Source organism: Triplophysa rosa, linkage group LG2, assembly GCF_024868665.1.
Source record: "Triplophysa rosa linkage group LG2, Trosa_1v2, whole genome shotgun sequence".
NCBI classification, from domain to species: domain Eukaryota; kingdom Metazoa; phylum Chordata; class Actinopteri; order Cypriniformes; family Nemacheilidae; genus Triplophysa; species Triplophysa rosa.
The window spans coordinates 7,141,314-7,155,432 of record NC_079891.1 but is presented as its reverse complement, the minus strand read 5'-3'; positions in this window follow the sequence as shown (position 1 = coordinate 7,155,432).

Genomic DNA, 14,119 nt, shown 5'->3' with positions numbered 1-14,119 from the left:
CCCCCCGTAGGAAAGCGCGAGCTCCGCGACTATGGCGAGATAGTCGCCGAGCTCACGCCTCCTGTGAGGGAACACCGTGCAGACCACGTCAGTGAAGCGGGAAAATGCCATGGTGAATTCTGGGAAGGACAGAGTGCGGGAGTGACTGTGGGATGCGTTCTTGAAAGTAAACGAAAGGTCGCCGTAAGAAATCTGCCGATCTGCTGACGGGGGTGAAAGTGGTGATAGAAGCTGAAATAAATCTATGTCCGCACCTGCCAAAATCTGCGTCCTGATGCTTGTGGAGACGGGGGGTGGTTCCAGGACCGGGGCGTTGCATGGCACCGGTATGGATGTTGCTGTAGCCAGTGAGAAACTTGGGCGTGCCTGTGGTAGAGAGAGGAGGGAGGGAATAGCAGCCAATGGAGCGGCTAACGGAGGCAGTCTCACGTTAGCAGTGGCATCCATGGCGGGGGCCTGAGGGAAGTAGGACGGGCCGTACCCTTGGGTGAGGGGAGGAAAACCTAAAACCTGGGCCTGGGACGCTAACGGAGGCAGCCTCGCGTTAGGTGTTAACTGCGGAGCCGCTGTCCAGGAGCTTGGAGTGATGTGGGGGGAGGGGTTGATAATTTGTCGAACCGCCCTTGAAGGCCGGCTCGCGTTGTCCTGGTAGTTGCGGAAATTTGGAGCCGGAAACGATTCCTCCAAATCACTGAGCTGGAAGGCGGCTGGAGGCAAAAGCTGCTCCTCTGGGGCGCGGCCCAGACTTGCAGACGGCCTGCTGCGGCGGCATGGTGGTTGGGAGTCTTGCCTCGCTGTCGAAGTGGAAGGGCCTGGCTGCGCTCGAGACGATCCGGGATCCTGGTTCGTCTCCTCTGAGGTCGAAGGCGGGGCCTCTGTCTGCAAAGAGGAGTATAGGCTGTACAGCTCTGCTTTGCTGTGCCGCCTGCTGGGGATGACGTCCCGCTTGGCCAAAGCTTGACGCAAGCCTGCGACGGTCCACTACCCGATGGCTGGGATGGCCGTAAGTGCTGAAGCGTACGACGACGCTGGCGAGAGAAGTTGTTGCCTGGTTGGGCGCGGCGAGGCAGTGCAGCGGCGCTTCGAAGTGCGTTGTGCGGACCGACGAAGCTGGCGGCCTCGTGGTGTAGCCTCGGGCTCCTTAGCTGCATCCGCGCCGGGACTGGAACGCTGAAGAGCGCTCGAATGCGCAGGAGAATCCTGAGCGGTAGGGCTGTCGTTGGCGACTGATGTCGGTGTCTCTGACATGTTGCAATGTTGCATTACTGTAGAAAAGGTGCAGGTAAGAAATCTGGTCTTATTTATGCAGAGGCTCGCTTGAGCTGATAGGGTGAAAATCGTGATTGCTGGTAGCGAACCAGCCGAGTTTGATAATGAGCTCCGGCTTCACCTGAACTTTGTTAACGAAACTCGTTTGGATAGATGACGTGGTTGCCAATGGTGAACCGGCCGAGTTTGATTATGTGCTCCGGCTTCTCCAGAACTTTGTTAATAAAACATCATTTGTCAGCAGATGTTTCATTACATGGCCACACAGTTCCTCCTGCTACATTTTTCATTGTGGACAAAGGCACACCGCTAATTGGAAGGGACCTCATGTCAGCATTGCATGTGAGGATTGACAACAATCAAGTACTGCCTCCTCATGCCCTTTCTGAGCTTGCTTCTCCTGTGCCACTGTTACAGTGCACTGTTGCTGATCTAACGGAGTTCGGATGTGCTAGAAACTTCGTACCGTGTAAAGCTGGATGAAACTGTCACACCGGTACATCAAAAACTTTGCCGCCTGCCACTCTCTGTTCGCAGTGCTGTGTCAGAAGAATTAAAGCGCTTACTAGTGGCTGGGGTGAATGAACACATCAATGCTTCTGCATGGGTTTCACCAATTGTTGTTACACAGAAAAAGTCTGGAAAAATCAGGATGTGTGTTGACCTCTGAGAGCCAAATAAAACAGTAATCGTGGACTCTTTTCCATTGCCACACATCGATGAACTACTCGCTGCTCTAAAAGGTTCTACTGTTTTCACTACCATTGATCTGTCTAATGCTTACTACCAGGTACCGCTGCACGAGGACAGTCGCGATTTAACGGCTTTCATTACTCATGATGGATTATACTGATTTTGTCGTGTTCCTTATGGGTTAGCCTCAGCGCCTGCAGAATTTCAGAAGATGATGTCCGTCATCCTTGCTGGCTTGTCAGGGGTCGAGAATTATCTGGACGATATCATCATTCACGGATGTGACAAGTCTTTGCATGACAAAACACTCCAAGTGGTCTTACAGTGCTTAGAAGCGGCTTGCTTACAACTCAACAAAGACAAGTGTCATTTCCGGCAAACCAGCCTGCTTTTGTTAGGACATACCATGTCAGCAGAGGGCCTTCGACCTGATGAGTCACGAACACAGGCCATATGCAATGCCCCTGCATCTTCTGATGCATCTACTTCACGCTCCTTACTTGGACTTATGTCGTGGTACAGTAAGTTCATTCCTGATTTTGCCACTGTGGTAGCTCCAGTGCGTGCATGCCTGCAAGCTCCAAATGGATTCAGCTGGTCAGAGGAGGCTGAACAAAGTTTGAGCAAAGTGAAACAATTGCTTGCAAACAGCCCTTCTTTGGCATTATTTGACCCCACAATGCACACCATTGTCTCCACAGACGCTTCCGATTATGGTCTGGGCGCCCTGCTCTCCCAGGTCAGTCCAGATGGCATTGAACATACTGTAGCCTTTGCTTCACGCACACTGTCTGCTGCCACAGTAGGAAAGGAAGCGCTAGCGTGCATGTGGGCCGTTGAGAGGTGGCGTACTTATCTGTGGGGCCGCCGTTTCACTCTAGGTACAGATCTCCAGGCCCTGACAACCCTTCTTACCACTAAAGGTGTTGGCCGTGCTGGACTTCGTGTAGCAAGGTGGTCTGCATGCCTACTGTCATTTAGTTATGATGTGGTATACCGTCCAGGTTCCCAAAATGCTTCTGCTGATTATCTGTCGCAATATTGTTTATTCCCGCAATGTCTGTCAACTCAATGACAAAACTGTGAAGTCACGTGCTCCTCTTCAGCCGGTGCCGCTGCCAGAAGGACCATGGCAGAAAGTTGCTGTGGATATAGTCGGGCCCTTTGACACTGCAGCTTCTGATTGCAGGTTTGCTATAACATTGACTGATTATTACAGCAAATGGCCTGAGGTCTCATTTACTCATACCATCACTGCAGACTCTGTGGTTTTGTTTCTGTCATCTGTATTCAGTCGTCATGGCAACCCATTGAGCATAGTGACTGATAACAGTGTTCAGTTTACATCTGCTGCCTTCGCTGCTTTTCTGGAAAAACGGAACATCCGTCACCATCGTTCCTCTCTCGTCTGTTTTCCTGTTGAACTATCTTGCTAGATGCCACAATTGCCATATCGGCTATGGCCAAACTCTTTAGTTTTAGGCTGCCCACATTTGCTGCACATGTTAAAAGTAACCCCTCGCACATATTTCCTCTTATGGACTCCACTTTCCTTTTCCAGGGCCTGCCGGCGCCTGTTCCTCTGGGTGTAACGGGATACAGGAGCAGCAGATGCAGGGCAGACACAGAAGCAGACGGAGCGGGGCCTGCACCAGATGGAATGGCCAATGACACAGTCATGTCTGGGTTAAGGACAAGTGTGTAACAACGACCCAGGTGCTGAAATGGGCTGCACAACTCCTGATGCTGTGGGGGCAGGTGAGATGGTGCATTCACTGGTGGCAGCAGCGGGCTTTCGACCTGGTCACAGAAGAGGACCCTGTCCTTCTCGATTTGGCGGAAGGGTAAATTGATGTTTTGGGCCTGATGTCAATGGCTCTTCATCTAATTTTTCCCTCAGCGGAGGAAGCTGTGTATCAGCCACAGCAACTGGGTCAGGTTGAGTCATTCCCTGAGTGAGGACACTAATTTCCTGATTTTTCTGCTGCCGTTGAAACCTAAAAAAACAAATTACTTGTATTATTTATATGTTTAGAAGTATTCCGTTAATTTGAAGCAAATAATGTACCTTGCTTACCACTGAATAAGTGTTCTCTAGTTTAGCTCAAACAGCTGGATCATTGTTTCATTCATCAGCCTACGACTGTCAAGCACCAGCTCTCGGATGTTGTGGTAATCCGAGAGAATTTTAGACCACCTGGGGGTGCAAACTCCAGCCTTCTTGGTCGGTGACTTGTGTAAGGCACACAGCTTCATACAAATGGCCTCAACCAAGCGGCTGGTGCTGGGCCACTGTGCTGGACCCCTAGGATGTCCAATCAGACACCGTTTCACACTCTCCACATCCGGTGTGACTCCAGACTGCTTAGGTGCCTTAAAGCGCCCATGTGTCAGCTGAGGCTGATGTCGAGGCTGATCGTTGACCCGCTGTTTATCAGTATATGGGAGAGCTGAGGTAAGGAGTCTCACGAAGGCCCACCAGTTAACCAGACAAATTCTGAACCTTGTCCCACCCAGCGATGCCTGTATTCTCCATGTGAGCTGCTTTTGGAGCATCCTTAACGCGTGCCTGCATGCACTTTTTCCATCCCTATGCTACCTGTCGAGGCACACTGCTGCAGAAAAGGGCATCGTGTTGGGTCCTGCTCATATGTCCAGTATCTCCTCAGAGGTACTGATTAGAACATGATTAGAGTTCCTGAAAAACATTCTTAAGTAAAAGTACAGATGACTTGCAGTGAAAATTACTCCATTACAAGTTACAAGTCAAATTCCAAAACAACTTGAGTAAAAGTCTTAGAGTATCTGATTTTAACAGTACTTTTGCATTTTACTCATACTAAAGGTACGCTCAAAGCAGCACTAGTCCTCAACACCTAATGCCAAGTTCACACTACACGATTTTAAGCCCAATTTAAAAGTTGGGCCCGCCGACAGGTAGGGCTGTGATCGGGGGCAAAACAGAGTGCGATCAGCGCTCGCCAATCATTATGTGTGAACTAGTAAACGACTCATCAAAGAGGCTCCCTGACACGTCGCTGCTGCCTTGCAGATGCCAAATATCTGGAGCTGTCGTCCAACTCGACATCATGTGATGTTGGTTGAGGTCACCGGAACTGCCCCCGTATGCTGATCCATTCTTTCACCCATATACTATGTTTTTTTCTTTTTCTAGGTTTTACTGAGCAGATTATCAAGCAAACAGCTTGAAGCGCAAATTTCTTTCCGACGTCCATTTTCACATAAACAGTTCCAGTGTCGTGTCATTTTCCGTTCCACTTCTTGCGTTTTTTTGTGACAAAACGTGGTTTGGGGACTGGATTGAGTCGCTGGGTGACAGAATTGTTAACAGCTCGTGTAGTGTGTCACCTCCTGTTGCAGATAATTTACATAGTGTCATGTAATGTGAACACATTAACAAGTTAAAGACTCCAGACTTCACAGAGAGCAAGTCACCAGGGCTGCCAACTTTTCAGTTCAGCTTGGAGTGAGATTTTTTGGTCCTTGGGGGGCTGGGTAACTGAAGGAATGAGGTATAGGATAGCGAAAAGTTGTAAAAAAAGCACCAACACCTTGCATTAGAAATATTGTGGTTGTCAAAACATTTAATAATAATAAACATGATTTCATTACTTTCATTAATTTTAGGTGAACTGTCCCTTTAATTTTTGAGCACAGACCAGACATGGACTTATTTTATAAAGGTTGTAGACACTTGGTAAATAGAAAAAACTAAAGGAAACTATGGAATAAAGACACTTATAAGTAAAGAAAAAGTGTTTGTCTATGTATTAGAGGTGCACCGATTGACCGGCCAGAGACCGGAATCGACCGGTTTTTCATATGATCGGCCGGTCAGTCTCACGTCTCACTGATTCCAAGCTGATCTTCTGTTGCCCGTGATGCGGGCAAAAACGTCACAGCCGTCAGTACACTCAAAGCCGCAAGTAAACATGTAAACGTGCGCGCGCACACAGCCTGTCTTTCACGGCTCGTTTATACTCGCATGTGGGTCCACCGTACCGCGAGTCTCTGCTGACTGACGCGCATCTCTCATATCCGCTGACTGCACGCGCGTGCACACGCATCATGTACTGTACAGACAAAAAGGTGCACTGAGCTGAAGATCTTTGCCCGGACCCGACGTGACCCGACGGGTTCGGTCGGGTTCGGGCTTAATTTCTATAATTTTACACGGGCTCGGGCCGGGCTCAGCCTTGCGCGGTAAATGAGCGGTCATGTGATGCGTTCCGATTAGCGCGAGAAAGATGCGGAAATGGATGCTGAGGAGGTGAAACGGAGGCTTGCCTCTGGCGATTACGTTTTGGTTGCACCAGCAACTAAAGCAAAGACTGAGGTGTGGAAAAGTTTTGATCATGTGCATAATGAGAATAATGAGCCAGTGGGATATGTGAGATGTTACGATGTTACAGAGGACTTATTTTATTTCTTTGTTCCAACTTCCAAGTGGCCTATAGCCTACGTTAGTCATTAATAAATTATGTTAAAACATGTATAAATGACTCATTCTTGACAAGAGCTGTGTGCCTGCGCACATTTGAATAGCCTAATGTCGGGCTGTAAACGGGTTCAGGCTTTTAAAAAGCTGTCAATCAAAATGTACTTGTCGGGCTCGGGCCGAATTCTGTCGGGCTCGGGCACTGTCGGGCCTAACTTTTAAGGCCCGATTACAGCTCTACACTGTAGTTCATCTCTCGCTGCTCCGTCTACATGGGGTATGTATGCTAACAGTGATGCTATTAGCATCTTGCTAAACTCTGACACATGCTAAACTCATGTTGAAGTCGTTCACTCTGTGTAAAACAAACGTAAATTCCATTCAACCTGATTGCTTGTCTTACGTTAAAACTGTGGTCATTTCACCTAGGTAAAATGACGTTCAACACGACTTCTACTTGTTTTTAAAAATATGAAAATATAAAAAAATGAATAAATCAACCAATATATGTGATGTACAGTATATCTGATTGAGTTCTTTACTAAAACAAAAAACTGCAAATACATATACATCTTTAGAGTAGAATGCAATCATAAGATTTTTAACTTTTTTATTGAAGTTGCAGCAAAAATCAACCCACTTCTTTTAATACTACAGACACAAGATAAAGACAATTTATTTTACTTTTCAGAAAAAATGAAATAAAGCAATGTTAGTTTCATAAACAGAAACAGACAAGAATAAAGTTGAAGTATTTTATTGTTATCTTAGACTTTTGTGAGATGAGTACAAAAATGAAAAAGGTAAATTAAGTGACATGTTTAGTTATATTTTATTATTTGTACTTCTTTTCAGTCACAGAGTTCTTCAATTTAAGAGTTGTTTGGGAAAGAGAAGATTCTGTAATTTAATGCAGCTTGGAGAACTGCATTTAGGGAAATTTGGGGAAATTGTAATGTTCAATCATTTATTCAATGAAAATAAAAAAAATGTGTATTGAAGAAAAGTTAATATGGTTTTATATACAGTATACTGTCAATTATAGTTTGTGGATAGAAAATCATAATCGGCAAAAATCGGAATCGGCAGGTTTCACTTTTAATAAAATCGGAAATCGGAATCGGCAAAAAAAAAAAAATTGCAATCAGTGCATCTCTACTATGTATGTATTGTTAAATATTGCATATACGTTTTTACTTTTTATAGACTTACCACAATCTATAAACAGAGTTTCCCATGTTTTAGTGAAGGTCTGTAAATAATTTAATGAGGTGAATGTACTTGGTATCATTTAATTAATTCACAATAGCACACATTTATTCCTAATTTTATCCCTAATAAAACGCTGAAAATGGCTCCGTTACTGTACGTCTTGTCTTGTCACACTTTTAAATGCGAATTACATTACATCAATCGCTAAAACGGCGTTTTTGTACTTACTTTGTACGTTTAGCCACTTGCGCCGTGCGTTGCACTCTGAATCTAAAATGTCTTCTTTGATTTGATTGGTCGCAACTCGGCTGTCTAACAGTAACTTCTGCCTTCTTACATTTAATTCGCCACCTTATTTTGACATTGAGGTCAGTTTTGAGATGTAAAAAAAGTTTGCAGCACCAAAATAAAGATTTGTGGGCATTTATTTAAATGGCGGTTGCGACCCTGCGTGAGAGAATGGATGTGTTGTGCGAGAGCGTGAGAAAAGAGTCCACTGCGTGAGAGTTGGCAGCCCTCTATAGTCAGGCCCGGATTAAGAACTCAGAGGCCCCTGGGCACAAGTGTCTTATGGACCCCCCATACACACATATGCGCACAATAAAGTTTTAAATTAGCTTAGGGTACTATTGTCGTGCCGAAAAGTCGATCAACCAATGTAGAAAGAATTCACGAAGACCAGAGAGCCAGGTTTCAAGAGGTTTCAATCTTTATTTGCTCGAGCAAGCAAAGAGAGACATACAGAGTTCATCTGAAGATGCCCAATGATGTCCAACGAATACATGTCTGACTCCATCTTTTATACATTGTTCTCAAGTTGTTATCACAGTTCAAACCAATCATGTTTTACCTGACATCATCTTCTACCAACCAGGTTTTACATGACATCACTTATTTTTATTAGTCCATCCCCTTATGACTCGTTACAGTTACATTTCAGCCTGCACTTGCTACAGTTATATTTCCGGCCTACCATATTAGGATTTAATCGTAGGGAGCGCCTCTCAGAGCGCCTCTCAATCAACACATACGTATATCATGTGCTCTTTATCTTGACACCTTTCCGGAGCTTTTCGGACGATACATGATTTAACATTGGTTTTAAAAAATGAACTCATGGTTTAGTGATAATGAGCACCCCAGCGTCCTTGGCTGTATGCGATAAGTTAAACTCCTCTACAAAAAGGTCCTCGAAGAGGACCAGGGCTGCTGGGAAGCAGATGGTGCACGGGATCTCGGCGGCCAGAGGGCGGTCGAGTCGCCGCTGGGGAGGATATACTTGATATCCTCTGTCTGCTCCTTTACTGTCGAGAACTGCGGCTCGACCGTATCACCAAACAGCCCCCCCTTGCGAGATGGGTGCGTCGAGAAAGCGGACTTTCAAGGGCATTACTCATCTGTGCAAGGTTCAGCCAGAGGTGTCTCTCCTGGACCACAAGCGTGGACATCGCCCGACCCAGGGCCCGTGCGGTCACCTTGGTCGCCCGTAGAGCGAGGTCGGTGATGGCGCGGAGTTCCTGCATAAGCGCTGGGTCGGTCTTACCCTCGTGGAGCTCTCTCAGCACATTGGCCTGATGGACCTGCAGGATGGCCATAGCATGGAGAGAGGGGACAGCTTGGCCCGCAGCAGAGTAAGCTCTCGACACCTCAGATGCCGAAAAGCCTACGTGCTTTGGACGGGAGTCTAGGTCGAGCCCCTGGGGGACATCGACGTATCCTCTAGCTGCCTCACCATCGAGGGAAGAAAGGGCGATGGAACTAGTTGACGTGTACGCGCCGAAGGGGGGCGTTCCAGGTCGTACTAAGTTCCTCATGCACTTCCGGGGGAACACGGCACTGGGGGCGAGTGCGGCTTGGAGCCGCTCTCAAGCCCGAGGTACCATGTATCCAGCCGCGAGCGTTGGGAGAGGCAGTGCGGTGCACCGCAACCCAATGCCGGCGGCCCGGGAAAGCATGGCTGACATTTCGACGTCCGCTTCTTCCTGAGCTCGACCCCCCGAGGGAGGGAGCTTCAAGGAATCGTCGGAGTCTGATGCCAGTAAGTCACCCTCTGATGCTGCAACAGACATCTCATCATCACGTACCATTTCTGATACGTGGTTGAGGAACAAGACGGTGGGATCGTCTCATGGGGAACGGTCAGACGAGCGAGACGAGGTGCGAACGGTCCGTGAGCCAGTGGCTGATGGATTAGCGTTCACAGTAATCCTCATATCACCCTCGCTGCTCGCCGTAGCGGGCGGCAGGGCCGTAGTCCTGCCGTCACGGAACGGGAATTAGACGAGGTGGTGGCTGAGTCCCATGGGGACACAGCCACCCAGGACGCAACGTCTGAATCGTCAACCGCCCGCAGTGCGGGCAGGACATATCCACAACATCTGCCCCAGCGTACTGGAAGCAGACATCGTGTCCGTCCCCTTCCTCGATGAGTGTGTTGCACCCACGAGAACAGCGGGACATGCCATGCTGGAGAAATTTGCTCTTTTAGAGAAAAAATTCGAACACTTCTGGAACCGCCGAGACACCCAGGGGAAGTCACCGCAGGAAGGGACAGTCCGCTGCACCACGTCGTAGAACCGGCAGTCTTGTAGTTGCTATTTGTAGTGAAGTCTGTTGATCATGAGCGAAGGCTCCGAAGAAAAAAAGGTGAATGAATGAGGCACGCCGTCTCCCTTTTATACCCGGATATCCGGGGGCGGAGTCCGCCATGCAAATTTCATTCGCCAATTTCATTGGCCTTTTCTAAGAAGTCGGAAGCGATTGGTTCTCAGGGACGAACCCCATCTGTCGGCTCAACACAACGTAGAGAGACCGACAGAAAGGGAACCATGGTTACTACACTTGTACCACCAAAAAACCATGGTTAATTTTCGTAAGGGTTGTGTAACAAGCACCTCGCGACTCACGTTATTATGTAAGCCTGTAATGTGTTACAGTAAACGACATTAACGAGTATTATAAGTATACTTCTTTAGCATATATATTATGACATCATCATATTTGTGTGTATGTAAACATTTTGCAATGTATGTAAAAGCACTGTGGATTATCTAATAATGAAGGATAAATATTGGTAAAGTAAGGCAGTTACTGGTCAACATTATATCAATATAAAATAATTCACAATTGGCAAGGAAACACCACCAAATAAATGTAAAAAAACCTCTAACCTTTTAAGATTTAAGACAGCCGCGAGGATATATCAATTAATTATATTTACAACAACAAAACCATTCTCATTGACATATTTTCTGTTGTCAGTTCATGACGCGACATCATCTAACAACTCACAATAAAAAGCGGTGATTTTGACTATATGTTCTTTCACACAGCCTCATGATAACCATGTGCATATTTACCGACAAACTTTGTTCATATTTATATATCCAAACAGTCGATAACAGTGACAGGTTGTTGGAAACGCTGTTTTGTACTCATTTTATTCACGAGTTACCTGTCGTATGGTGCTGATTCTTCCTGCCGGGAAAGAGAGACCTCGCGCTCGCGGGACAGCACTGGTGACATTTTCCCACTGAATGAAAGCTTCTTCTAAACAAAAGCCGCTGGAGGGCTCGTAAAAGTGACTAAATCAAAAGACAGACTTCCTAATTTAGAAACACTGTTTTGTGTGTGCAGTGCACCTCCTATTGCGCGGGCCAGAGAAGCACACGGCAGAATGAATATGACGTAAACGCTGTTATGTTAATTTTTTCCCCCTTGCCTGGGCCCCAAGCGTGCATGGGCCCCTGGGCCTGTGCCCATAATGCCCATTGGATAATCCGGCCCTGTCTGTAATATACACATTTCCAGCCTCGGTGATTATGACGTGATTAACATTAGAACTCTCGGCCGCGTCTCTCCCCTTAAGAGGATTCAACGAAAACAAAGAGGAGGATGAGAAAAAATAAAAAATGTAAGTTTCCTTTCCAATGTGCTCAACTTTTATTTTTTGGTAGCATGTTTCTCAGCGTGTTAGGACAATCTGTTTTTATGGATCAGTATTTCAAGATATCAATCATTGGATGAACAGATGTGTCATTCATCAACTCTAATTTGTTCTCAGCAGCTTCTTTACAATGTGAGATGGCCACAGAATCTCCCGTTACGCCAGCTTCTCCGCCTCAGTGAGTTAAACAAATTCTCTTGATTTATACAACGCAAACTAAATGCTTGAGTGTTTGCAGAAAAAATAATTACAGTGCTTGTATTTTTAGACAGGAGAGTCCTGCGCAGAGGCTGGATAAACCAGATCCAGTCAAATCTGAGTCCCTGGTACCTCCAGCAGATTCTGCCGTTCCAAAAACAGGTAAAGGAACAAATCATTTGTATGTTATGACATCGGACCTAAAATATCAATGCCTAAACTGTTTTGAGAATCTTACTTTTGGTAGCATATTTCTAAGTGTGTTACTGAAACTTGGAGCAACTTGTTTTTAGCTCCAGTAGAGGCAGTGGACACACCTAAGGTTTCCAAGAGAGCAAGAAGGAGGATAAGGAAAATGACAAATGGTAAGTTAATATATTCTTATCCAATCTGCTCAACACTATCAGTGCTCTTTTATTTTTAAAACAGTTTTGAGAATCTTTTGGTAGCATGTACCAAACAGGTGCTATCTGCTCTGATTTCTTTTCAACAGTTTTAAAAAGGCAGAAGATTGCTGGAGAGGAGACACAGAGGCAGGAGGCGAACGACACTGACACATCTGTTGAAGACCTATGTGAGCGGCTGGAGGAAGTACATCTGTCCTCAAAGTCCCCTGCCAGAGCTAAACAATCTCCTGTACCTGAGTGAGTTGAACAAAATAATCCTCAATTTATAAGTGATTGAATGTTTGCAGAATTGGTACTTACAGAACTCTTTCTTGTGTTTTTAGACGTCACTCCTCCAGCCCATTTAACCCACTTAAGCCTCTGCATCCAGCAACATTTGTTTTTGAAATACCATCCACATTGGGTAAGTTGTTATATTTTGTTCTATCTTACCAAAACTATCAATGCTCTTTAAAAACGGTTTTGAGAATCTTACTTTAGTATCATGTTTCTTAGTCGGTTAATGAAATAAAGAACAACTTGTTTTATGGTTTTAAAGATTTCAATCATTGTGTAGCGAGGAAGGCGGGACGAGAGCCGTGGGGCAGGAAGGCGGGGCCGGTGGCGTGAGTGATAATGAGTATCAGCTGTACGCGCACCAGTCCCGCATGCCTCACGGGGAGCTAGGGAGCATAAGAGGACGAGCGACGGGACTGCCGACGAGAGAGGACCGGGCCCGGAAATGTTAAGTTTTATTTATGTTTGTGTGGCCGGCCGTCGACCGTGAGGTGGCTGCCGGCCTTTTACTTCCGTGTTATTGTTTGTTTATTTTTGATTAAAGATTGTTAAATGTTCGCCGGTTCCCGCCTCCTTCCTTCCCTACATTGAACTTTGCTACACATTGGATTAAACGTTTTTGACTGATTTGTTTTAGCGGAAATTTAATATTTTTGTGAGCGGCTGGATGAATTTCATCTGTCATCAAAATCCCCTGCCGCACACAGACCATCTCCTGTACCTGAGTGAGTTGAACAAAACATTTCTAAATTCATAAGTGATTGAATGTATACAGAAATTATACTTACAGTACACATCCTTGTATTTTTAGGCATCATCAATTAGGATCAAACTCCTCCAGCCCATTTAACCCACTGAAACCTCTGCATCCAGCAAAATTTATCTTCGAGTCATCATTTGGTAAGTTTGTTTATTTTGTTGTATTGATTCTCTTTTATTGTTTAAAATTGTTTTGACAGTCTTACTTTTATTAGCATGTTTCTTAGTTGGTTAGTGAAATTTAGAACAACTTGTTTTAATGAAATTAATCATTGTGTAGATTATATTGATGGTTTCTTGTACCCACCCCCGGTGGCTGTTATAAGCATGACGTAGAATGCCACGACGACGTGGGTAGCGTGATAATATAGGAAGTGTGGTTGGGTTGGTGAATAAAGAAAAGTGAGACCTGAGTTCTACACGAGTGTCGTACATTTGTTTCTGTATGCTTCTACATGGTGTCAGAAGTTAGCCTGTAGTTACTATGGCACAAGGACTTCACAAAATCGACTCCCTGGTCTTTGACGAGAACATCGCGGACAATTGGATTAAGTTTAAGCGCGAGTGGCGCATATACAGCAACGCCGGTCTTTCTGCAGCAACTGAAAAAGTGAAAGCATACACGTTTCTGAACCTCGCTGGTCCCGATGCCCAGGATAAATATGACACATTCACTTTCGTGGAGGAGGAAAATCCGGAAGATTCAGAGGTACTGGTAAAGAAATTTGAAGAAATTTGCCTGCCAGTAAAGAATGTAATTATGGACAGACATGCATTCAATACGACAAACCAGAAGCCACACGAAACAATCCAGTCATACGTTGCCACGTTAAAAACACTTGCCAGAAAATGTGAATTTGGCGCGCTGCACGACGAACTGATAAGAGATCGAGTGGTATG